This window comes from Choloepus didactylus, chromosome 1 (genome assembly GCF_015220235.1).
Source record: "Choloepus didactylus isolate mChoDid1 chromosome 1, mChoDid1.pri, whole genome shotgun sequence".
NCBI classification, from domain to species: domain Eukaryota; kingdom Metazoa; phylum Chordata; class Mammalia; order Pilosa; family Megalonychidae; genus Choloepus; species Choloepus didactylus.
Window position 1 is genome coordinate 205,890,382 of NC_051307.1, and position 26,920 is coordinate 205,917,301.

A 26,920-nucleotide genomic window follows, 5' to 3' on the forward strand; every position below is an offset into this window, starting at 1 on the left:
CAATACCTATAAAGAGGTAAAACACATAAGCCTTTTGAGCAATAATTCTACAACTAAGAATCTCTCATACAAAACACTTAAACACAGATGAAAGGCCACATAAGCAATGACGTTGGCCACAATATTACCTTTACAGTGAGAAACTGGAGACCATCTAAATGTCCATCAAATGTACATGGGATGACCACATACATTATGATCGCCCATACTAGGAAATACACCTTAACCGTTAGAAGGGTTTAAGATCCATATAAATACATGGGAACACTGTCTATATTGCTGAGTGAAAAAAAGCAATGAAGGACAATATTATTTAAACTAACTTTTTAAAAATATCATAAGATATCATATCATATTGCTTACTTGTTTATGTGACTTTGAACAAATGACTTGACCTACTTATGCCAAGTGTCTCATTCATAAAAGGGGGATAACAGTACTGTTCCTATCTCACATTACTGCTATGAAGATTGAGGTAATTCATGAAAACTATTTATCATAGAGCTGGCTACATTGGAAATGCTGAGTTAATATTAACTATTATGCAATGTTGACAGGTTTAAGTTCCTGTAGCACTGAGTGAATCATCTCTACATATATAAAGTCTTGACTCTTCAACATGGGTTTGATGGAACAAAGTCAGTGCTAAATAAATCGCTTTTGGTTCACTAGGCTTTGACAATGTCATCCACTGCTTGCATTCATAAAATTTTGGAATATGCTAGAGTATTTTGTATAGAGAGCCACATGGTGTAAAACTGAAGGAATAAAGGAAGGGAGGGATGGAGGCAGGGGGGAAAGGAGGGAGGGAGGGAGAAATCATCAAAGCCAAAAGACATGAGATGGGAGAGAAAGATCTTATGTAGCTGAAAGCTAAGACTGTGACATTTTTTCAGTTTTACAGCTTCACTTAGATTTTAGCCAATGAGCAACCAGTTCATCATCTTAATAGGATCATGAAAAATAAACTGATGAAGTCTTGCTGTGGAACATCTGTTAGATTTCTCTTTTTATTGCCAGCTGCTTTCTTTTTATGCAGTAAGAAATAAACAGTGAAGTATCAGGGGGCTTTATGGAAATTAAATTTATTTTTCATTTATTTCCTTTATTTCCAATTCATATTAGACTGCTTTACTATTTTCATATATTTTACCACTGAATGTGGTATTATAATTCAGTTTGTGGAGACCAGAATACCTTAAGAGTCATTTAAGTAAGTTCTCATAAATTGATCTGAATATTGCTCTTCTTATCTAGAATACCTGAGTGAACTAAATAGGTGTCTGGATATTTGCAGCTAATTAAAATTTGCCATGCTAAAGCCTGGAGAAACCTGAAACACTTCTAAGAAGTATAAATACATAAAAATTTAAAAGCAAACCTAATTGGACAAAAAAAGCTTTGATGTTAAACAAAAAAAAAAATTAAAATAATAAATGAAACACAGGAAGAATAAAACCAAACTGATAATTGTGTGTGTGTGTGTGTGTGTGTGTGTGAGAAGGAATTAAAATTAAAACAAAACCCAGGCAGAAGAAAACCAAACTGAATTAGCTACTTCATTTTTAGTGATAAATCAGTGTAAAGTAAAATCACCATGGAATAATTAATTACCTTTTAACAAATCTTTTTAAAGCTCTAAAAACCATCAGAAGAACAAAGAACAGTCACATGATATTTTTTCATCCCATCTTTTTTTAGTTAGCACATGCTGTCCACACACTAGACCTATACTACCTGGTTTCATGTTAATACACTTTGTTTCCAAAGCTAAAGTAAAACAAGGAGTAAGAGAATTACACGGGTAAGTTACAATAACGCAAAGCAGATTTCTGGAGGAAGAATCCTCAGCCAAATGATTTAACATGTTAGATATAAACACCTTTTAAAGCACCTAGGTAGAAGGACAGCAAATTGGCATAGCCAATACCTATGATGATTTTAAGAAAATACTTAATCAACAAATATTTAACAGGGAAATTCACACTGTTTAAATTTGCATTCCTATCCCTCAAATCTGTAGCAATCCAGAAGATGGAAGTCCAGCAATAATTTCAGGTATGCTATTAAATATGGTAAGTGAAAGGAAATCAACAAATTAGGTGCTCCATTTCTGGCTGCAGAGTAACCCTGCCCTTGACAGTAAAGATTAGTGGCAGGGTCATTGTATTTTCTGCTGCCCAACAGGTAAGATCCCTGTTGGCCTTTGGCTCTCCAGGATAAAGTAGTCAATTTTAACTCCCTGACTTCGTTCACATCCTATTTAGTAGACTAACTAAATTAAATGCTGTGCTGCCATCTATCAAATATCATTGTAACTTGATTATTAGGAGTAAAAATCTTCAATTGCTTCATTAAGTTATTTGTTGTTGTTTTTATTCTTTTTAACCCATTGCCACATGTCAAACAAGGGAGATAAAAAATAATAATATATTAAGTCTGATAAAGTTAAAGTTTTAGAGCAATTCTGACAGACAAATCTCAGCCATCCACATCATCTAAATTAGACGTGAATCTAACTTAACTTTTCCATGATTATGTAAACACAACACAGAGCATATCTATCTCAGTTGAACAAATTGGTACTAATGAATGTAAAAAACCACTGAAAGTTTTATACAAAACCTAGATATCAAGAATACTCTGAATTAGAAAAAAAAAAAAAAGCCAAATATTTTTAAAGGATTATTTTGGAACAACATGAGAAAATGTTAAGTAGAAGATCACACAAACAGAACAATGTAATACTACATGGCCATTAAAATTTGTGTTAGATTCCCAATCAAAATCTCAACAAGGTGGAGGAGAACTGTGGGTAGATGGGAGAGTAGGAAATTCCAGGAATCGGTCCTTCCACCGAAACACTGAACTGGGAGGAACTGTCTGAATCAACTATGCGGGAACTCTGGAGTCTAGAGGAACTCTTTGCAACACTGGAAAAAGTGGATGAAGAGGCTAGTAAATCGCAGTAAATACCAGTGAATTTCACCCTCTTTGCAGGGGCTACCATACCCACCACCCAAGCAAGTGGCAGGCAGCAATGGGAACTGCAGCCTGCGATTCTGCTGAAGCTTGCTGGTGCAAGGGTGGATTATAAGAACTTTGTCTTCCAAAATCCAAGGGTGTGCCATCTGATGGATCACCGCTTTTGACAGGCTATTTCATATCATTGTGGAGCTTGCCCTGAGGGTAGGGACTGTTCCAAATCCCCTCATGCTAAAGCAGCAAAGGAGTCTTGAAGAGTCAGTACCATTTTCTTTCCTTCTTTCTTTTTTCTCTTTTCTCTTTCCATTCCCCATTTGGGAGCAAAAATGGTTTGGAAAAGTCACAAATGGATACCTCCAGCCCTCAACAACAACAAAAAAACCTAGCATCCCAGAGTTATAACAACTTAATTAAGCCAGAATGTCCAGTTCTCAAAAAAAGATTACAAAACAGGCAAACAGAGAAAAGTATGGCCCCTTCACCAGAAAAAAAAAAAAAAAAAAAAACACAATTACCAGAAATATCCATGAGGAAGGTCAGACATTTGAAATACTGGTCAAAGACTTTAAATCAACCATCTAAAATACGTTCATTGAGCTAAAGGAATCCACACACAAAGAACTGAAGGAAATTAGGAAAACATCTGACAAAACAGATAGAAATTTAAAAAGGAAATTCTGAAAGGAAACACATACTAGCGGGATTCAGAAGCAGATTTGAACAGGCAGGAGACAGGATCAGCAAACTTGAAGACAAGACAATTGAAATTATCCAGTGTGAGTAGTAGAAGGAAAAATATAATGAAGAAAAATGAACATGACTTGAGGGACACCATCAAGCATACCGACATAGGCATCACTGGAATCCCTGAAGGACGAGAGATAGTGAAAGAGCCAAAAAAAGCAGTCAAAGAAATAATGGCTGAAAATTTCCCAAATCTCATGAAAAACATGCAGGAAGCTCAATGAACTCCAAGTACAAGCTTGAACTAGTTACCCAGAAAAAACATATTCTTTAACTTAATCCATTCCTGTGAGTGTGAACACTTGTAAATAGGACCTTTCGGCAAAGTTACTTCCCCTAAGGTGTGACTCAATTGAATGAAGATGGGTCTTAATCCTTTATAAGCATAATGAAATTCAGACACACAGGGAGAAAGCTGCAGAGGGAGCAGCCAGAGAATGAAAGCCAATGGAGAGAGGCGGGGCAAGATGGCAGACTGGTGAGCTGTATGTTTTAGTTACTCCTCCAGGAAAGTAGGTAAAAAGCCAGGAACTGCGTGGACTGGACACCACAGAGCAATCTGTCTTTGGGCATACTTCATACAACACTCATGAAAACGTGGAACTGCTGAGATCAGCGAAATCTGTAAGTTTTTGCGGCCAGGGGACCCGCGCCCCTCCCTGCCAGGCTCAGTCCCGGGGGAGGAGGGGCTGTCAGCTCCAGGAAGGAGAAGGGAGAATTGCAGTGGCTGCTCTTATCGGAAACTCATTCTACTGATTCAAACTCCAACCATAGATAGACTGAGACCAGACACCAGAGACTCTGAGAGCAGCCAGCCCAGCAGAGAGGAGACAGGCATAGAAAAAAAACAACACGAAAAACTCCAAAATAAAAGCAGAGGATTTTTGGAGTTCTGGTGAACACAGAAAGGGGAAGGGCGGAGATCAGGCCTTGAGGCGCATATGCAAATCCCAAAGCAAGGCTGATCTCTCTGCCCTGTGCACCTTTCCTTAATGGCCCTGGTTGCTTTGTCTATTAGCATTTCAATAACCCATTAGATCTCTGAGGAGGGCTGTTTTTTTTTTTTTTTTTTTTTTTTTTTTAAATCCTTTTTGCTTTTTCTAAAACAATTACTCTAAGAAGCTCAATACAGAAAGCTTCAAAGAATTGAAATTTGGGCACGTCAAGTCAAGAGCAGAACTAAGAGAGCTCTGAGACAAAAGGCAATAATCCAGTGGCTGAGAAAATTCACTAAACAACACAACTTCCCAAGAAAAGGGGGGTGTCCGCTCACAGCCACCATCCTGGTGGACAGGAAACACTCCTGCCCATCACCAGCCCCATAGCCCAGAGCTGCCCCAGACAACCCAGTGTGACGGAAGTGCTTCAAATAACAGGCACACACCACAAAACTGGGCGTGGACATTAGCCTTCCCTGCAACCTCAGCTGAATGTCCCAGAGCTGGGAAGGGGGAGCAGTGTGAATTAACAGAGCCCCATTCAGCCATCATTTCAGCAGACTGGGAGCCTCCCTACACAGCCCAGCAGCCCAGAACTGCCCTGGGGGGACAGCACTCACCTGTGACATAGCACAGTCATCCCTCAACAGAGGACCCGGGGTGCACAGCCTGGAAGAGGGGCCCACTTGCAAGTCTCAGGAGCCATACGCCAATACCAAAGACTTGTGGGTCAGTGGCAGAGACAAACTGTGGCAGGACTGAACTGAAGGATTAGACTATTGCAGTAGCTTTAAAACTCTAGGATCATCAGGGAGATTTGATTGTTAGGGCCACCCCCCCTCCCCGACTGCCCAGAAACACGCCCCACATACAGGGCAGGCAACACCAACTACACACGCAAGCTTGGTACACCAATTGGGCCCCACAAGACTCACTCCCCCACTCACTAAAAAGGCTAAGCAGGGGAGATCTGGCTTGTGGAGAACAGGTGGCTCGTGGACGCCACCTGCTGGTTAGTTAGAGAAAGTGTACTCCACGAAGCTGTAGATCTGATAAATTAGAGATAAGGACTTCAACTGGTCTACAAACCCTAAAAGAACCCTATCAAGTTCAGCAAATGCCACGAGGCCAAAAACAACAGAAAATTATAAAGCATATGAAAAAACGAGACGATATGGATAACCCAAGCCCAAGCACCCAAATCAAAAGACCAGAAGAGACACACCTAGAGCAGCTACTCAAAGAACTAAAGATGAACAATGAGACCATAGTACGGGATATGAAGGAAATCAAGAAGACCCTAGAAGAGCATAAAGAAGACATTGCAAGACTAAATAAAAAATGGATGATCTTATGGAAATTAAAGAAACTGTTGACCAAATTAAAAAGATTCTGGACACTCATAGTACAAGACTAGAGGAAGTTGAACAACGAATCAGTGACCTGGAAGATGACAGAATGGAAAATGAAAGCATAAAAGAAAGAATGGGGAAAAAAATTGAAAAACTCGAAATGGACCTCAGGGATATGATAGATAATATGAAACGTCCGAATATAAGACTCATTGGTGTCCCAGAAGGGGAAGAAAAGGGTAAAGGTCTAGGAAGAGTATTCAAAGAAATTGTTGGGGAAAACTTCCCAAATCTTCTAAACAACATAAATACACAAATCATAAATGCTCAGCGAACTCCAAATAGAATAAATCCAAAAAAACCCACTCCGAGACATATACTGATCACACTGTCAAACATAGAAGAGAAGGAGCAAGTTCTGAAAGCAGCAAGAGAAAAGCAATTCACCACATACAAAGGAAACAGCATAAGACTAAGTAGTGACTACTCAGCAGCCACCATGGAGGCGAGAAGGCAGTGGCACGATATATTTAAAATTCTGAGTGAGAGGAATTTCCAGCCAAGAATACTTTATCCAGCAAAGCTCTCCTTCAAATTTGAGGGAGAGCTTAAATTTTTCACAGACAAAGAAATGCTGAGAGAATTTGCTAACAAGAGACCTGCCCTACTGGAGATACTAAAGGGAGCCCTACAGACAGAGAAACAAAGACAGGACAGAGAGACTTGGAGAAAGGTTCAGTACTAAAGAGATTCGATATGGGTACAATAAAGGATATTAATAGAGAGAGGGAAAAATATGGCAAACATAATCCAAAGGATAAGATGGCCGATTCAAGAAATGCCTTCACGGTTTTAACGTTGAATGTAAATGGATTAAACTCCCCAATTAAAAGATATAGATTCGCAGAATGGATCAAAAAAAATGAACCATCAATATGTTGCATACAAGAGACTCATCTTAGACACAGGGACACAAAGAAACTGAAAGTGAAAGGATGGAAAAAAATATTTCATGCAAGCTACAGCCAAAAGAAAGCGGGTGTAGCAATATTAATCTCAGATAAAATAGACTTCAAATGCAGGGATGTTTTGAGAGACAAAGAAGGCCACTACATACTAATAAAAGGGGCAATTCAGCAAGAAGAAATAACAATCGTAAATGTCACCCTATCAAGGTGCCACAAAATACATGAGAGAAACATTGGCAAAACTAAAGGAAGCAATTGATGTTTCCACAATAATTGTGGGAGACTTCAACACATCACTCTCTCCTATAGATAGATCAACCAGACAGAAGACCAATAAGGAAATTGAAAACCTAAACAATCTGATAAATGAATTAGATTTAACAGACATCTACAGGACATTACATCCCAAATCACCAGGATACACATACTTTTCTAGTGCTCACGGAACTTTCTCCAGAATAGATCATATGCTGGGACATAAAACAAGCCTCAATAAATTTAAAAAGATTGAAATTATTCAAAGCACATTCTCTGACCACAGTGGAATACAATTAGAAGTCAATAACCATCAGAGACTTAGAAAATTCACAAATACCTGGAGGTTAAACAACACACTCCTAAACAATCAGTGGGTTAAAGAAGAAATAGCAAGAGAAATTGCTAAATATATAGAGACGAATGAAAATGAGAACACAACATACCAAAACGTATGGGATGCAGCAAAAGCAGTGCTAAGGGGGAAATTTATAGCACTAAACGCATATATTAAAAAGGAAGAAAGAGCCAAAATCAAAGAACTAATGGATCAACTGAAGAAGCTAGAAAATGAACAGCAAACCAATCCTAAACCAAGTACAAGAAAAGAAATAACAAGGATTAAAGCAGAAATAAATGACATAGAGAACAAAAAAACAATAGAAAGGATAAATATCACCAAAAGTTGGTTCTTTGAGAAGATCAACAAGATTGACAAGCCCCTAGCTAGACTGACAAAATCAAAAAGAGAGAAGACCCATATAAACAAAATAATGAATGAAAAAGGTGACATAACTGCAGATCCTGAAGAAATTAAAAAAATTATAAGAGGATATTATGAACAACTGTATGGCAACAAACTGGATAATGTAGAAGAAATGGACAATTTCCTGGAAACATATGAACAACCTAGACTGACCAGAGAAGAAATAGAAGACCTCAACCAACCCATCACAAGCAAAGAGATCCAATCAGTCATCAAAAATCTTCCCACAAATAAATGCCCAGGGCCAGATGGCTTCACAGGGGAATTCTACCAAACTTTCCAGAAAGAACTAACACCAATCTTACTCAAACTCTTTCAAAACATTGAAAAAAATGGAACACTACCTAACTCATTTTATGAAGCTAACATCAATCTAATACCAAAACCAGGCAAAGATGCTACAAAAAAGGAAAACTACCGGCCAATCTCCCTAATGAATATAGATGCAAAAATCCTCAACAAAATACTTGCAAATCGAATCCAAAGACACATTAAAAAAATCATACACCATGACCAAGTGGGGTTCATTCCAGGCATGCAAGGATGGTTCAACATAAGAAAAACAATCAATGTATTACAACACATTAAAAACTCGAAAGGGAAAAATCAATTGATCATCTCAATAGATGCTGAAAAAGCATTTGACAAAATCCAACATCCCTTTTTGATAAAAACACTTCAAAAGGTAGGAATTGAAGAAAACTTCCTCAACATGATAAAGAGCATATATGAAAAACCCACAGCCAGCATAGTACTCAATGGTGAGAGACTGAAAGCCTTCCCTCTAAGATCAGGAACAAGACAAGGATGCCCGCTGTCACCACTGTTATTCAACATTGTGCTGGAAGTGCTAGCCAGGGCAATCCGGCAAGACAAAGAAATAAAAGGCATCCAAATTGGAAAAGAAGAAGTAAAACTGTCATTGTTTGCAGATGATATGATCTTATATCTAGAAAACCCTGAGAAATCAACGATACACCTACTAGAGCTAATAAACAAATTTAGCAAAGTAGCGGGATACAAGATTAATGCACATAAGTCAGTAATGTTTCTATATGCTAGAAATGAACAAACTGAAGAGACACTCAAGAAAAAGATACCATTTTCAATAGCAACTAAAAAAATCAAGTACCTAGGAATAAACTTAACCAAAGATGTAAAAGACCTATACAAAGAAAACTACATAACTCTACTAAAAGAAATAGAAGGGGACCTTAAAAGATGGAAAAATATTCCATGTTCATGGATAGGAAGGCTAAATGTCATTAAGATGTCAATTCTACCCAAACTCATCTACAGATTCAATGCAATCCCAATCAAAATTCCAACAACCTACTTTGCAGACTTGGAAAAGCTAGTTATCAAATTTATTTGGAAAGGGAAGATGCCTCGAATTGCTAGACACTCTAAAAAAGAAAAACGAAGTGGGAGGACTTACACTCCCTGACTTTGAAGCTTATTATAAAGCCACAGTTGCCAAAACAGCATGGTACTGGCACAAAGATAGACATATAGATCAATGGAATCGAATTGAGAATTCAGAGATAGACCCTCAGATCTATGGCCGACTGATCTTTGATAAGGCCCCCAAAGTCACCGAACTGAGCCATAATGGTCTTTTCAACAAATGGGGCTGGGAGAGTTGGATATCCATATCCAAAAGAATGAAAGAGGACCCCTACCTCACCCCCTACACAAAAATTAACTCAAAATGGACCAAAGATCTCAATATAAAAGAAAGTACCATAAAACTCCTAGAAGATAATGTAGGAAAACATCTTCAAGACCTTGTATTAGGAGGCCACTTCCTAGACTTTACACCCAAAGCACAAGCAACAAAAGAGAAAATAGATAAATGGGAACTCCTCAAGCTTAGAAGTTTCTGCACCTCAAAGGAATTTCTCAAAAGGTAAAGAGGCAGCCAACTCAATGGGAAAAAATTTTTGGAAACCATGTATCTGACAAAAGACTGATATCTTGCATATACAAAGAAATCCTACAACTCAATGACAATAGTACAGACAGCCCAATTATAAAATGGGCAAAAGATATGAAAAGACAGTTCTCTGAAGAGGAAATACAAATGGCCAAGAAACACATGAAAAAATGTTCAGCTTCACTAGCTATTAGAGAGATGCAAATTAAGACCACAATGAGATACCATCTAACACCGGTTAGAATGGCTGCCATTAAACAAACAGGAAACTACAAATGCTGGAGGGGATGTGGAGAAATTGGAACTCTTATTCATTGTTGGTGGGACTGTATAATGGTTCAGCCACTCTGGAAGTCAGTCTGGCAGTTCCTTAGAAAACTAGATATAGAGCTACCATTCGATCCAGCGATTGCACTTCTCGGTATATACCCGGAAGATCGGAAAGCAGTGACACGAACAGATATCTGCACGCCAATGTTCATAGCAGCATTATTCACAATTGCCAAGAGATGGAAACAACCCAAATGTCCTTCAACAGATGAGTGGATAAATAAAATGTGGTATATACACACGATGGAATACTACGCGGCAGTAAGAAGGAACGATCTGGTGAAACATATGACAACATGGATGAACCTTGAAGACATAATGCTGAGCGAAATAAGCCAGGCACAAAAAGAGAAATATTATATGCTACCACTAATGTGAACTTTGAAAAATGTAAAACAAATGGTTTATAATGTAGAATGTAGGGGAACTAGCAGTAGAGAGCAATTAAGGAAGGGGGAACAATAATCCAAGAAGAACAGATAAGCTATTTAACGTTCTGGGGATGCCCAGGAATGACTATGGTCTGTTAATTTCTGATGGATATAGTAGGAGCAAGTTCACAGAAATGTTGCTATATTAGGTAACTTTCTTGGGGTAAAGTAGGAACATGTTGGAAGTTAAGCAGTTATCTTAGGTTAGTTGTCTTTTTCTTACTCCCTTGCTATGGTCTCTTTGAAATGTTCTTTTATTGTATGTTTGTTTTCTTTTTAACTTTTTTTTTCATACAGTTGATTTGAAAAAAGAAGGGAAAGTTAAAAAAAAAAAAAGAAAAAAGAAAAAAGACAAACAAGGGAAAAAAAAAAAAAAAGATGTAGTGCCCCCTTGAGGAGCCTGTGGAGAATGCAGGGGTATTCGCCTACCCCACCTCCATGGTTGCTAACATGACCACAGACATAGGGGATTGGTGGTTTGATGGGTTGAGCCCTCTAGCATAAGTTTTACCCTTGGGAAGACGGTTGCTGCAAAGGAGAGGCTAGGCCTCCCTGTATTTGTGCCTAAGAATCTCCTCCTGAATGCCTCTTTGTTGCTCAGATGTGGCCCTCTCTCTCTGGCTAAGCCAACTTGAAAGGTGAAATCACTGCCCTCCCCCCTACGTGGGATCAGACACCCAGGGAAGTGAATCTCCCTGGCAACGTGGAATATGACTCCCGGGGAGGAATGTAGACCCGGCATCGTGGGATGGAGAACATCTTCTTGACCAAAAGGGGGATGTGAAAGGAAATGAAATAAGCTTCAGTGGCAGAGAGATTCCAAAACGAGCCGAGAGATCACTCTGGTGGGCGCTCTTACGCACACTTTAGACAACCTTTTTTAGGTTCTAAAGAATTGGGGTAGCTGGTGGTGGATACCTGAAACTATTAAACTACAACCCAGAACCCATGAATCTCGAAGACAGTTGTATAAAAATGTAGCTTATGAGGGGTGACAGTGGGATTGGGAATGCCATAAGGACCAAACTCCACTTTGTCTAGTTTATGGATGGATGTGTAGAAAAGTAGGGGAAGCAAACAAACAGACAAAGGTACCTAGTGTTCTTTTTTACTTCAATTGCTCTTTTTCACTGTAATTATTATTCTTGTTATTTTTGTGTGTGTGCTAATGAAGGTGTCAGGGATTGATTTGGGTGATGAATGTACAACTATGTAATGGTACTGTAAACAATCGAATGTACAATTTGTTTTGTGTGACTGCGTGGTATGTGAATATATCTCAATAAAATGATGATTAAAAAAAAAAAAGCATTAGGAGCAATAAAAAAAAAAAAAAAAGAAAGCCAATGGAACCCACAAGAAAATACAGAGGCCAGGAGAGGCTGTCATGTGCATTGCCATGTCATAGAAAAGCCAAGGACCACAGATCACCAACAGCCAGTCCCAGAATGCCACAGTCTTCTGGGAAAAAGTATCACCTTGATAATGCCTTGATTTTGAACTTCTCCTAGCCTCAAAACCATGAGCCAATAAATATCTACTGTTTAAGCCAAACCATTGCATGCAATTTGCTTTGTCAGCCAGGAAACTGAAACAGACTCTAAGAGTTCTACATCAAGACACATTGTAGCAAAATGTCAAAATTCAAAGACATAGGAACCCCTACTTTATAAGTCAAGAATTCAATCTTGAGGCTTGCTCTTGTAAAACTTGAGGTTGCAAAGGGGAGGCTAAGCCTACTTATACTTATGACTAGGAGTCACCTCCAAAGAACCTCTTTTGTTGCTCAAATGTGGACTTTCTCTCTCTAAGCCCAACTCTGAAAATAAATTGATTACCCTGCCCCTGACATGGGACAAGACCTCCCAGGTGAGTGAGTCTCCCTGGCAATGTGGGATATGGATTCCTAGAATAAGCCTGACCCTGGCATCGAGAGGTTAGGAATGCTTTTTTGACCAAAAGAGGGAAAAGAAAGGCAACAAAATAAGGTTTCAGTGGCTAAAATATTTCAAATAGAGTCTAGAGGCTATCCTGGAGATTAATCCTATGCAAGCTGCAGTTAGATATGCCAAATGGCCACAGCATGATAAACCCAAGTCAACAGTAGTCCCGAAAACCATAAAGAGTACCCGGGTTCCTATCTGAGACTCTATAAAAGTTTCACTCACTAAGTTTATTCTTCAGGAACTTAAATCCTCCAGAGAGCTCCTATGCCAGCTAAGTCCCAAAATCCACAGAGGCAACAGCCTCTTCAAGAACATCAACTAATTGCATTCCCTTTTTCCATAATGTTGACACCCCTTTTCAACATGAACAAGTGAGGGTGGTCACTGCCTAGACATCCCTGAAGGTCGGGAAACTGATTAAACTATAGGAAGGGTTAGCAACATGATTGAACAAAGGATTATGAATACTGAATCTTTATATAATTTTTTCTTAGCTGCTAGGGTATTAGAATAACTAGAAGGAAAGAACTGAAATGATGGAACTTTAACCCATAACATTCTTTGAAAATTGCTCTCCAGCTACTTGTTAAATTACTTTGAAAGTTATCACCTTTCTGTATACATGTTATATTTCACAATAAGGAAATAACTGAAATAGTTTAACTGTAACCTGACAACATTCTTTGAAATTTGCTCTATAGCTACTTGTTAAATTGTTCGTTGAAAGGTATCACCTTTCTGTATATATGTGAAATTTTACAACAAGGAAATAGCTAACACTGTGGAACTGTAACCCATAACATTCTTTGAAATTTGCTAACTATTTGTTAAATCGCATCTTGAAAGTTATCATATATATATATATATATATATATATATATATATATATATGTTATATTCCACAATTTAAAAAATAGAAAAAAAAGAATGAGAGCTCTACATATATAACATAAAAAGATCACCAAGACATGTGGCTACTTATATAAAAACATGCACTCAAATGTACACAAAGCTACATTATTTCCATAGGTACACATAAATTTGTTGAGAACTTTTAAAATGGTCTGCAAGAATATATCCAAACCACTAATAATGATTACCTCTAGGGAGAGTGAGATTCAAGACCAGTGACAAACAAAACGTAATTTTTGCTTTATCTGCATTGAACTTTTAATGATAAGAATGTACTCATGTTTACTTCTTTGATTTAGAATTTTAAGGAAAACAAAATGCATTTATTGACATGAAAAATTATTTATTCATACTTTAAACAAATATTTACTGGAAACCCACGAAATGTGTCAGGCCCAATCAAAGTATTAGTGATAACCCATGAAGAAAACAGACCAAAATCTCTACCCTCCATGAAGCTTACATTTTAGTGGGAAGGAGAGAGTACAGTACTTTTTCTAAATATGACAAGTGATAGAGCTGTGTAGGGGTGATGGTATGGGTTGAAAGTTAAATAGGATGAGGTCAGGGGAGGTTTCACTGGGACGATAACATTTGGACCAAGACTTAGAGGAGTTACAGGAGGAAAGAGCATGCCAGGCAGAGGGAAAAGCTAGCACAGGGGCCCTGAAGTGAAAGCATGTGAGTTGTGTTCTAGGAACATCAAGAAGGCCAAGGTGGCCATGGTCAAGTGAGCAAGAGAGTGTACTAGAAAATGAGGCGAGAGAGACGTCACCCTCAGAGTGCTTGCTACACACCCCAGACTCCTCTGGGAGCATCTGCATCTACAGCCCTTACGGGACCATAATATTTTCCAGGTGATCCCACTCCTCTGGCGGTGATAAAACATAACAACAATGCTGCTGGGAATGTAAAATGGTATAGCCACTTTGAAAAACACTTTGGCAATTCCTCAAAATTTTAAACACAGACTTACCACATGACCCAGCAATTCCACTTCTGGGTATACACCCAAAAGAAGTGAAAACATATGTCCATAAAAAAACTTTACATGAATGTGCAGAGCAGCATTATTCACAATAACCAAAAGGTAGAAACAACCCAAATAACTATCAGCAGATGAACAGATAAACAAAAGGTAGTATATCTATACAATGGAATATTATTCAGCCATAAAAAGGAATGAAGAGACATGCTACAACGTGGATGAACCCTCAAGACATAATGCTAAGTGAAAGAAACCAGACACAAAAGACTACATACTGTAGACTCCATTTAAATGAAATGTCCACAACAGGCAAATACAGAGAGACAGGAAGTAGATTAGCAGTTGCCAAGGGCTGGGGGTGGGGGTGGGGGTGGATAATGCACAGTCACTACTGTGTATAACGTTTCTTTAGGGAGTGTTGAAATGTTCTAAAATTAGATTGTGGTGCTAGCTACACAGCTCTGAATATACTAAAAATCACTGAAATTTATACTTTATAAAGGTGAATTTTATGATATGTGAAATATACTGCAATAAAGATGTAAAATACATTTTAAAAGGCATTTATATTCTAGGACACAACTGTGCTTTTAAAATACTATAACTTTCATTTTCAATCACAGACACCTATGACCAAAAAGAGACAAGAAATCAGGGTTACAATTAGAGTTTACAACAGAACCAGAAAGGAAATAATTTGTCTGTTATTGGTTTGTTACATTAAGATAATGCTATGCTTTAACATATAAACCTGAATTTCAATTGCTTAACCAAACGATGTAAATTTCTTACTCAGATAAAGTCCAAACAGATAATCCCAACTAGTGGGCAACTCTCCACATGGCAACCCATAAAGCCAAGTTCCTTCCACCTCATAGCTCAGCCATCTTCAACATGGGCTTCCCAAGTGGCCAAGGTTAGGGGGGATCCCTCATGGAAGGCTTTTGAGGCTTGGAAGGGACACATTCCTTCCACTCAAACCCACTGGTTAAAATTCAGTCCCATGACGCCATCTAACTACAAGGAAGTCCGAGGACTATAATGTACTTCCTACTATTAGTAAATAAAGTGTTTAGAATTAGTACTGCCATTTTCCAGAACTTAATATTAGCAGCTAACATCACTTATTTTATTTAAAGAAGGCTCTATGAACAAAAGCAGTGATACTAATTGAACTGCGTTAGAATTACCTCCAAAATTAGCCAATAAATATTGGCATACTATCTGCCACACACTGTTCTAGGTGAACAAAATAGAAGACAAAAAAAGTCCTGCACTCACGAAGCTCACAATCTAGTGTGGGGTGACGGACAACAAACAAATAAAATATACAGTACGCCAAATGAAAATAAATGTTAGGGAGAAAAAAAATGAGCACAAAAGGAAGACAGGGAGTACTTTCACTAGGATGATAAAGGTCTTAGTGATAAGGTGAGGACATGAGCCAAAGGAACAGGAAGTGTAAAGACCCTGAAGTGGGAGCTTGTGTGGAATGTTCAAGGTCACTATAGTTGGAGCAGAATGATTAAATCAGAGATGTTAGGAAACAAGGTAAAGAAGGTGCCAGGGTGCCAGATTGTAGGTTGTCATAAAGATTTTGGCTTTGGGGAAAAGCCATGAGAGGATTCTGAGTAAAGAAGGGACATAATTTGACCTAACTTTTAAAAGGATTACTCTGCAGTTATGTTCAGAACAGACTGTAAGTAAGCAAGAGTAGAAGCAGAAAGACCAATTAAAAATCTCTTGGAATAATCCAGGCGAGAGGTATTGGTAGCTAAGTCCAGGGCAGGAGCAATGAAAATGTTGAGAATAATGGATAAAAGATTGGATGTGAGGTGTGACAGAAAGAAAAAGGTCTGGGCTAACTCTTCAGTTTTTGGCCTAAACAACAGGAAGGATGGAATTGGCATTTATGGAGTAGGGGAAGTGTTAGTTTAAGGAAGGAAACTCAGAAAAAGTTCCAATTCACTATTAAAAGCTTGCATTTTTGAGTTTTCAGGAAAATTTTTTCAAACAGTAAAAGTATAATTATTACACCCTTATGTGTATAATGTATTTGGTATACACAAACTATTTTCTTATGCTATGTTTCATCTTAGCATCATAAGAAATAGCTAGAATGAATTCAATCTTCATTGTACACCTGGAGAGCCTTCTTGTCAGCTTCAATCCCACTCTTATATTTCACCTTCTCTAAATTTACTAATCAGGCATGGAGGCATTTCCCCATACTAATTCAATCACTATGCTCGGATTTTTTAAATCCCCAAATTCCACACACTTCCCTTAAAGGCACTTCAATGTTAATTTGCTAAGCTTTCTTTAATACATGTCTTTCAAAACTTTCAGGCATATTTAAAAAGCCAACTTATAGTCTAATGAGATTGAAAATTTCATGCCAGCCAATTTATAAATCCCTGGTCAATAATAGCTATGCATGGTCGCTCCACAGACCTATTTCTTCACCAGTTACCAATTAGTACCAAATAGCAAGCACCTTCTCTGCTAGAAAACAAGATTACTAAATCATAACTTTAAAATTATCTTTCTTTAATGTTCCAAAATAACACACATGCATTTAAAAATCATTTATTTATCCTAACATTATTTGTAGGCCAAAGAAATCAAAGTCTTCTAGAATTTAAATATAACCACATTCTTCTTTGATTAAAAGCTATATTTATGGAGCTGATAACATGAGAACATGTTAAAACAGTCAGTAAGTCTTTGCTCTGATTAAATAAGGAGGTATTTGATTCACTAACTTAAGTACTGCCAAAATGTAACAATTTCAAGAGCATTTATAAATGAAATAGACTGTGTTCAGTTATGAAAAGGCCTTGAAACTATTTTGTAATTTCATGATTGCTGCTTCTCAGCCTTCTCAGGTCAAGTTACAGACCAAAATGTGCTTCCTAACCATTTATCAAGAAAAAAGGAGAAATTGTGAGAAGATGAGGGAGAAGAAAGCCCTAGACAGCAGTCTTTCCAACAGAACAGCTGTGAAACAAGCAGAAACCATCTGAATGAACTATTTTGAAACTCTGGAGTCCAGCGGAACACTGTACAGCACCCAGGGAAGAGCAGGAGGAAAAGCCTGGTAAATTGTGGTAAATACAGTACCAGTGAATTGCTCTCTCTGAACAGCAGTTATGTCACCCAGTCCCAACTTTCACGGCAGGTAGCAGTGGTGTCTAGCCCCTGGTGTAGCTTGCTGGTGCCAAAAAGGGACATGAAAGTCCACTTCATATAGATCCGTGATCAGCTGATTACTGATCATGACTTTGGATTAGCTACTTCAAAACACTGGGGGTCCAGCTCTGAGGGTGGCCACTGTTCCAACCCACCCCAGATAAAGGCAGCAGAGAGGACTTAAAGATGGTAAGCTTCCTCAGAGCTGCAGAAGACAGTGGATGAGCTGCATTGGCTGGGTATGTCAAGAAAGCACAGCTTTGTGGAGCCATGGAAGAGGCTCCTTGCATCCTTCCTGGCCCCTCCTTCAACCCGTCTCAGGGCATTTTGGAGGTGACATTTGTTCCTTCTGTGGGTCCCTGGCCTTATTCTGGCTGGGAAAGACAAATGGTGCTGGGAGAACTAGATATTCAAATGCAAAAGAATGAAGGTGGGCTCCTACCACAAACCATATAAATATCCTAAAAGAACCCTATCAAGTTAAGCAAATGCCAAGAAGCCAAAAACAACAGAAAAATCTAAAGCATATGAAAAAAAAAAAGACAATATGCATAACTCAAACCAAAATACTCAAATCAAAAGATCAGAGGAGACACAGTATTTGGAGCAATTAATCAAAGAACTAAAGACAATGAGAGCATGGCACAGGATATAAAGGAAATAAAGAAGACCCTAGAAGAGGATAAAGAAGAAATTGCATCAGTAAATAAAAAAATGACAATCTTTTGGAAATAAAATAAACATCAACAAAATTAAAAAGATTCTGGATACTCAAAGTACAAGACTAGAGGAAGCTGAACAGCAAATCAGTGACCTCGAGGACAACAGAATGGAAAATGAAAGAACAAAAGAAAGAACGGGCAAAAAATCAAAAAAATCGAAATGGACCACAGGGATATGACACATGATATAAAATGTCCAAATACAAGAGTCATTGGTGTTCCAGAAGGGGAAGAGAAGGGTAAAGGTCTAGGAAGAGTATTCAAAGACATTGTTGGGGAATACTTCCCAACCATTCTAAACACCATAAATACACAAATCATAAATGCCCAGCAAACTCCAAATAGAATAAATCCAAATAAACCCACTCCAAGACATATTCTGATCAGACTGTCAAATACTGAAGAGAAGGAACAAGTTCTGAAAGCAGCAAGAGAAAAGCAATTCACCACTTACAAAGGAAACAGCATAAGACTAAGTAGTGACTACTCAGCGGCCACCATGGAGGCAAGAAGGCAGTGGCAAGACATATCTAAAATTCTGAGAGAAAAATTACCAATCAAGAATTCTTTAACCAGCCAAGCTCTCCTTCAGATTTGAGGGAGAACTTAAATTTTTCACAGACAAACAAATGCTGAGAGAATTTGCTAACAAGAGACCTGCCCTACTGGAGATACTAAAGGGAGCCCTACCAACAGAAAAATAAAGAAAGGAGAGAGAGAGATGGAGAAAGGTTCAGTACTAAAGAGATTCAGTATGGGTACACTGAAGGACATTAAGAGAGAGAGGGAAAAATATATCTGACAAACATAAACCAAAGGATAGGATGGTTGATTCAAGAAATGCCTTCACAGTAATAACGTTGAATGTAAATGGATTAAACTCCTCAATTAAAAGATACAGATTGGCAGAATGGGTCAAAAAATATGAACCATCAATATGCTGCATACAAGAGACTCATCTTAGACACAAGGACACAAAGAAATTGAAAGGGAAAGGATGGAAAAAAATATTTCATGCAAGCTACAGCCAAAAGAAAGCAGGAGTAGCAATATTTATCTCAGATAAAATAGACTTTAAATGCAAGAATGTTATGAGAGACAAAGAAGGCTACTACATACTAATAAAAGGGGCAATTCAACAAGAAGAAATAACAATCATAAATGTTTATGCACCCAACCAAGGTGCCACAAAATACATGAAACAAACACTGGCAAAACAAAGGAAGCAATTGATGTTTCCACAATAATTGTGGGAGATTTCAACACATCACTCTCTCCTATAGATAGATCAACCAGACAGAAGACCAATAAGGAAAGTGAAAACCTAAACAATCGGATAAATGAATTTGATTAAACAGACATATATAGAACTTTACATACCAAATCACCAGGATACACATTCTTTCTCTAGTGCACACAGAACTTTCTCCAGAATAGATGATATGCTGGGACATAAAACAAGCCTCAATAAATTTTAAAAAATTGAAATTATTCAAAGCACATTCTCTGACCACAGTGGAATACGATTAGAAGTGAATAACCATCAGAGACTTAGAAAATTCACAAATACCTGGAGATTAAGCAACACATTCCTAAACAATAGGTGGGTTAAAGAAGAAATAGCAAGAGAAATTGCTAAATATATAGAGATGAATGAAAATGAGAACACAATATATGAAAACCTATGGGATGCCTCAAAAGCAGTACTGAGGGGCAAATTTATAGCACTACATGCATACATCAAAAAGGAAGAAAGAGCTAAAAACAAAGAACTAATGGAGCAACTGAAGAAGCTAGAAAATGAACAGCAAACCAATCCTAAACCAGGTAGAAGAAAAGAAATAACAAGGATTAAAGCAGAAATAAATGACATAGAGAACAAAAAAACAATAGAGAATAAATAACACCAAAAGTTGGTTCTTTGAGAAGATCAACAAGATTGACAAGCCCCTAGCTAGACTGACAAAATTAAAGAGAGAAGACCCATATAAACAAAATAATGAATGAGAAAGGTGACATTACTGCAGATCCCGAAGAAAATTTAAATAATTATAAGAGGATACTATGAACAACTGTATGCCAACAAACTAGATAATGCAGAGGAAATGGACAATTTCCTGGAAACATATCAACAACCTAGACTGACCAGAGAAGAAACAGAAGACCTCAACTAACCAATCACAAGCAAAGAGATCCAATCAGTCATCAAAAAACTTCCCACAAATAAAGGCCCAGGGCCTGATGTCTTCACAAGGGAATTCTACCTAACTTTCCAAAAAGAACTGACACCAATCTTACTTAAACTCTTTCAAAACATGGAAGAAAATGGAATACTACCTAACACATTTTATGATGCTAACATCAATCTAATATCAAAACCAGGCAAAGATGCTACAAAAAAGGAAAACTACAGCCCAATCTCCCTAATGAATATAGATGCAAAAATTCTCAAAAAAAATACTTGCAAATCGAATCCAAAGGCACATCAAAAAAATCATACACCATGACCAAGTGGGGTTCATTCCAGGCATGCAAGGATGGTTCAACATAAGAAAATCAATGTATTATAACATATTAACAAATCAAAAGAGAAAAATCAAATGATCATCTCAATAGATGCTGAAAAAGCATTCCACAAAATCCAACATCCCTTTTTGATAAAAACACTTCAAAAGGTAGGAATTGAAGGAAACTTCCTCAATATGATAAAGAGCATATATAAAAAACCCACAGCCGGCATAGTACTCAATAATGAGAGACTGAAAGCCTTCCCTTTAAGATCAGGAACAAGACAAGGATGCCCGCTGTCACCACTGTTATTCAACATTGTGCTGGAAGTGCTAGCCAGGGCAATCCGGCAAGACAAAGAAATAAAAGGCATCCAAATTAGAAAGGAAGAAGTAAAACTGTCATTATTTGCAGATGATATGATCTTATATCTGGAAAACCCTGAGAAATCGATGATATAGCTACTATAGCTAATAAATTTAGCAAAGTAGTGTGATACAAGATTAATGCACATAAGTCAGTAATTTTTTTAATGCTAGAAATGAACAAAATGAAGAGACACTCAAGAAAAAGATACCATTTCAATAGCAACTAAAAAAGTCAGGTACCTAGGAATAAACTTAACCGAAGATGTAAAAGACCTATACAGAGAAAACTACATAACTTTAATAAAAGAAATAGAAAGGGACCTTTAAGGATGGAAAAATATTCCATGTTCATGGATAGGAAGACTAAATGTCATTAAGAGGTCAATTCTACTTGGGTAGTTTGGACTCATCCACAGATTCAATGCAATCCCAATCAAAATCCCAACAACCTACTTTGCAGACTTGTAAAGTAGTTATCAAATTTATTTGGAAAGGGAAGATGCCTCAAATTGCTAAAAACACTCTAAAAAAGAAAAACAAAGTGGGAGGACTTACGCTCCCTGACTTTGAAGCTTATTATAAAGCCACAGTAGTCAAAACAGCATGGTACTGGCATAAAGATAGACATATTGATCAATGGAATTGAACTGAGAATTCGGAGATAGACCCCCACATCTACGGCTGACTGATCTTTGATAAGGCCCCCAAAGCCACTGAACTGGGACATAACAGTCTTTTCAACAAATAGGGCTGGGAGAGTTGTATATCCATATCCAAAAGAATGAAAGAGGACCCCTACCTCACACCCTACACAAAAATTAACTCAAAGTGGATCAAAGACCTCAATATAAAAGACAGTACCATAAAACTCCTAGAAGATAATGCAGAGAAACATCTTCAAGACCTTGTATTGGGTGGCCACTTCCTAGACCTTACACCCAAAGCACAAGCAACCAAAGAAAAAATAGATAAATGGCAACTCCTCAAGCTTAGAAGTTTCTGTACCTCAAAGGAGTTGGTCAAAAAGGTGAAGAGGCAGCCAACTCAATGGGAAAAAATTTTTGGAAACCATGTACCTGACAAAAGACTGCTATCCTGCATATATAAAGAAATCCTACAACTCAATGACAATAGTACAGACAGCCCAATTATAAAATGGGTGAAAGATATGGAAAGACAGTTCTCTGAAGAGGAAATACAAATGGCCAAGAAACACATGAAAAAATGTTCAGCTCCACTAGCTATTAGAGAGATGCAAATTAAGACCACAATGAGATACCATCTCACACCAATTAGAATGGCTGCCATTAAACAAACAGGAAACTACAAATGTTGGAGAGGATGTGGAGAAATTGGAACTCTTATTCATTGTTGGTGGGACTATATAATGGTTCAGCCACTCTGGAAGTCAGTCTGGCAGTTTCTTATAAAACTAGATATAGAGTTACCCTTCGATCCAGCTATTGTGCTTCTTGGTATACACCCAGAAGATCTGAAAGCAGTGACATGAACAGACATCTGCATGCCAATGTGCATAGCAGCATTATTCACAATTGTCAAGAATGGAAACAACCCAAATGTCCTTTAACAGATGAGTGGATAAATAAAATGTGGTATATACACACAATGGAATACTACGCAGCAGTAAGAAGGAATGATGTCGTGAAACATATGACAACATGGATGAAGTTTGAAGACATAATGCTGAGTGAAATAAGCCAGGCACAAAAAGAGAAATATATGCTACCACTAATGTGAGCATTGAAAAATGTAAAATAAATGGTTTATAATGTAGAATGTAGGGGAACTAACGATAGAGAGCAATTAATGAAGGGGGAACGATAACCCAATAAAAACAGATAAGTTATCATGGGTAAATTTAACATTCTGGGAATGCCCAGGAATGACTATGGTTTGTTAATTTCTGGTGGGTATGGTAGTAACAAGTTCACAGAAATGCTGCTATGTTGGGTTATTTTCTTAGGGCAGAGTAGGAACATGCTGGAAGCAAAGTAGTTATTTTAGGTTAGGTTAGTAACTCCCTTGTTACGGTTTGTTTGAAATGTTTTTTTTATTGTATTTTTTTCTTTCTTTTTTTGATATAGTTAATAGTTAATTTAAAAAAAGAGTTAATTAAAAAAAAAAAAAATATGCAGAGCCCCCCTGAGGAGCTGGTGTAGAATGCAGGGGTGTTGGGCTTCCCCACCTTGATGGTTGCTGATGTGCTCATAGACATAGGGGACTGGTGGTTTGATGGGCTGAGCCCTCTATCACAGAACTTGCCCTTGGGAAGACTGTTGCTGCAAAGGAGAGGCTAGGCCTGCCTATAATTGTGCCTAAGAGCCTCCTCCTGAATGCCTCTTTGTTGCTCAGATGTGGCCCTCTCTCTCTAGCTAAGCCAACTTGGCAGGTGAAATCACTGCCCTCCCCCCTATGTGGGATCTGACACCCAGGGGAGTGAATCTCCCTGGCAACGTGGAATATGACTCCCGGGGAAGAATCTACACCTGGCATCACTGGATGGAGAACATCTTCTTGACCAAAAGGGGGATGTGAAAGGAAATGAAATAAGCTTCAGTGGCAGAGATTCCAAAAGGAGCTGGTGGGCACTCTTACACACAATATAGACAACTCTTTTTAGGTTCTAATGAATTGGAATAGCTAGTAGTAAATACCTGAAACTAACAAACTACAACCAGAACCCCTGAATCTTGAAGACGATTGTATAAAAATGTAGCTTATGAGGGGTGACAATGTGATTGGGAAAGCCATATGGACCACACTCCCCTTTGTCCAGCGTATGGATGGATGAGTAGAAAAATGGGGGAAGAAAAAAAAAAAAAACGGCACCCAGTGTTCTTTTTTACTTTAATTATTCTTTTTCACTTTAATTTTTATTCTTATTATTTTTGTGTATGTCGTAATGAAAATGTTCAAAAATTAATTTTGGTGATGAATGCACAACTATATAATGTACTGTGAACAACTGAATGTACACTTTGTATGACTGCATGGTATGTGAATATATCTCAATAAAATTGAATTAAAAAAATATCAACTTAAAATGTATGAAAGACTTAAATGTAAGAACCAGAACCATAAAACTCCTAAAAGAAAATGTAAGGAAGCATCTTCTGGACCTTATATTTTGTGTTAGGTAATGGTTTCTTAGAGTTTACACTCAAAGAACAAACAATAATTTGGAACCCCATCAAAATTTAAAACACATCAAAGGATTTTTTTAAAATTCAATTTTATTGAGATATATTCACATACTATACAATCATCCAAAGTGTACAATCAGTTGTTCACAGTACCATCATATAGTTGTGCATTCATCACCCCAACCTATTTTTTTGAACATTTTCTTTGTACCAGAAATAGTGAAAATAAGAATAAAATAAAAATTAAAAAAGAACACCCAAATGATCCCCCCCACCCCATTTTTCATTTAGTTTTTTGTCCTCATTTTTCTACTCATCCATCCATAGACTGGATAAAGGGAATGTGATCCACAAGGCTTTCACAATCACAGTCACCCCTTGTAAGCAACATTGCTATACAATCATCTTCAAGAATCAAGCCTACTGGGTTGCAGTTTGATAGTTTCAGGTATTTGCTTCTAGCTATTCTAATATATTAAAACCTAAAAAGGGTTATCTATATAGTGCATAAGAATGTCCACCAGAGTGACCTCTCAACTCCATTTGGAATCTCTCAGCCACTGAAACTTTATTTCATTTCATTTCGCATCCCCCTTTTGGTCAAGATGTTCTCAATCCCACAATGTTGGGTCCAGATTCATCCTCGGGAGTCATATCCTGCATTGCCAGGGAGATTCACACCCCTGGGTGTCAGATCCCATATACAGGGGAGGGCAGTGAGTTCACCTGCCAAGGTGGCTTAGCTAGAGAGAGAGGGCCACATCTGAGCAGCAAAAAGAGGTACTCCGGGGGAGACTCTTAGGCACAATTATAAGCAGGTTTAGCCTCTCCTTTGCAGTAACAAGCCTCATAAGGGCAAGTCCCATGATAGAGGGTTTGGCACATCAAACCGCCAGTCCTCAATGTTTGTGAGAACATCAGCAACATTCCAGGTGAGGAAGCCCAACACCTCTGCATATTCCCCCAGCTCTTCAGGGGGGCCCTGTATATATATTTTTATTATCTGCCCAAATTACTTTGGGATGTGTCGCTATTTCACACTAACCTATGGAAACCTACCAGGTCTCATTTCCTACTAAAAGTTCCATGTAATTATGGTGTTTGAACAAACTGTACAAGTTAAATTGTTTGGGAAATATATATCTTGCACCAACTAAACATCGCTACCCTTGGTCTCACATGGGATTTGAAGTTTTAAAACACAGTCAGTATCGTCCTTTACCCTTTGGCCCGATCTATCCTAGTCCTAACCACATCTGCTTCATTCAAATCTCTAGTTGAAGTCTGGACTCTTTTTCAGCTTTTTAAACAGTGGCTATATGTGCTAATACTGACATTTCATATCCACTGAGTTCTAGCTCTGAGTTTCAGGTGTCACACAGATACCCAAAGTTCCAGAGACCAACCAGGTTATACACAAAGATCAGCATCTCAGAATCTGGAGACAGCCATTACAATTCAGGAATAGATGCACATCAAAGGATTTTATCATGAAAGTAAAAAGACAACACACTCGATGGGAGTAAATATTTGGAAACAATATATCCCATAAGGATTTCATATCCAGAATATATAAAGTTATCTTACAACTCAACAACAACAAGAAAGACAACCCAATTTTTAAAATGGGCAAAAGACTTGAATAGACATCTTTCCAAAGAAGACATACAAATGGCCAAAAAGCACATGAAAAAAGATCCTCAACATTATTAGCTGTTAAGGAAATGCAGATCAAAACCACGAGATACCACTTCACACCTACAAGAATGGGTACTATTTTAAAAATGGAGAACTACAAGTGTTGGAAAGGATATGGAGAAACAGGAACACTCATTCTTTGCTGGTGGGAATGTAAAATGGTGTAGCCACTGTGGAAGACAGTTTGGTGGTTCCTCAGAAAGTTAAGCATAGAATTACCATGTGATCTGGCAATCCCAAGTCTATGTATACACCCAAAAGAATTGAAAGCAGGAACTCAAACAGATATTTTCACACCAATGTTCATAGCAGCATTATTCACAATTGGCTAAAAGATGGAAGCAACCAAAGGGTCCATCAACTGATGAGGAGATAAACAAAATGTGGTATATACACACAACGGAATATTATTCAGTCATAAAAAGCAATGAAGTTCTGGTACATGCAACAACATGGATGAACCTTGAAGATATCAAGTTGAATGAAATAAGTCAGGCACAAAAGAAAAAATATTTTAGGATTTCACTGATGGGAAATAATTAGAATAAGCAAACACACAGAATCAGAATCAAGAATATAGGTTACCAGGGGATGGAATGAGGGTAGGGAATAGAGAGGTAAGGCTTAAAGGGTACAGAGTTTTTATTTGGGACAATGGAAAAGTTTTGGTAATGGACAATGGTAATGGCAGCAACAACAATGTGAATGTAATTAAAA

The 26,920-nt window shown here is 37.8% G+C and overlaps 1 protein-coding gene across 1 annotated transcript in view; it reads right to left on the reverse strand.

The window, feature by feature from the left end:
• The window catches only part of SFMBT1 (Scm like with four mbt domains 1), a 176,160-nt gene that overhangs the window by 86,574 nt on the left and 62,666 nt on the right, over window positions 1-26,920 (reverse strand). The gene's annotated exons all lie outside the window — the stretch shown is intronic.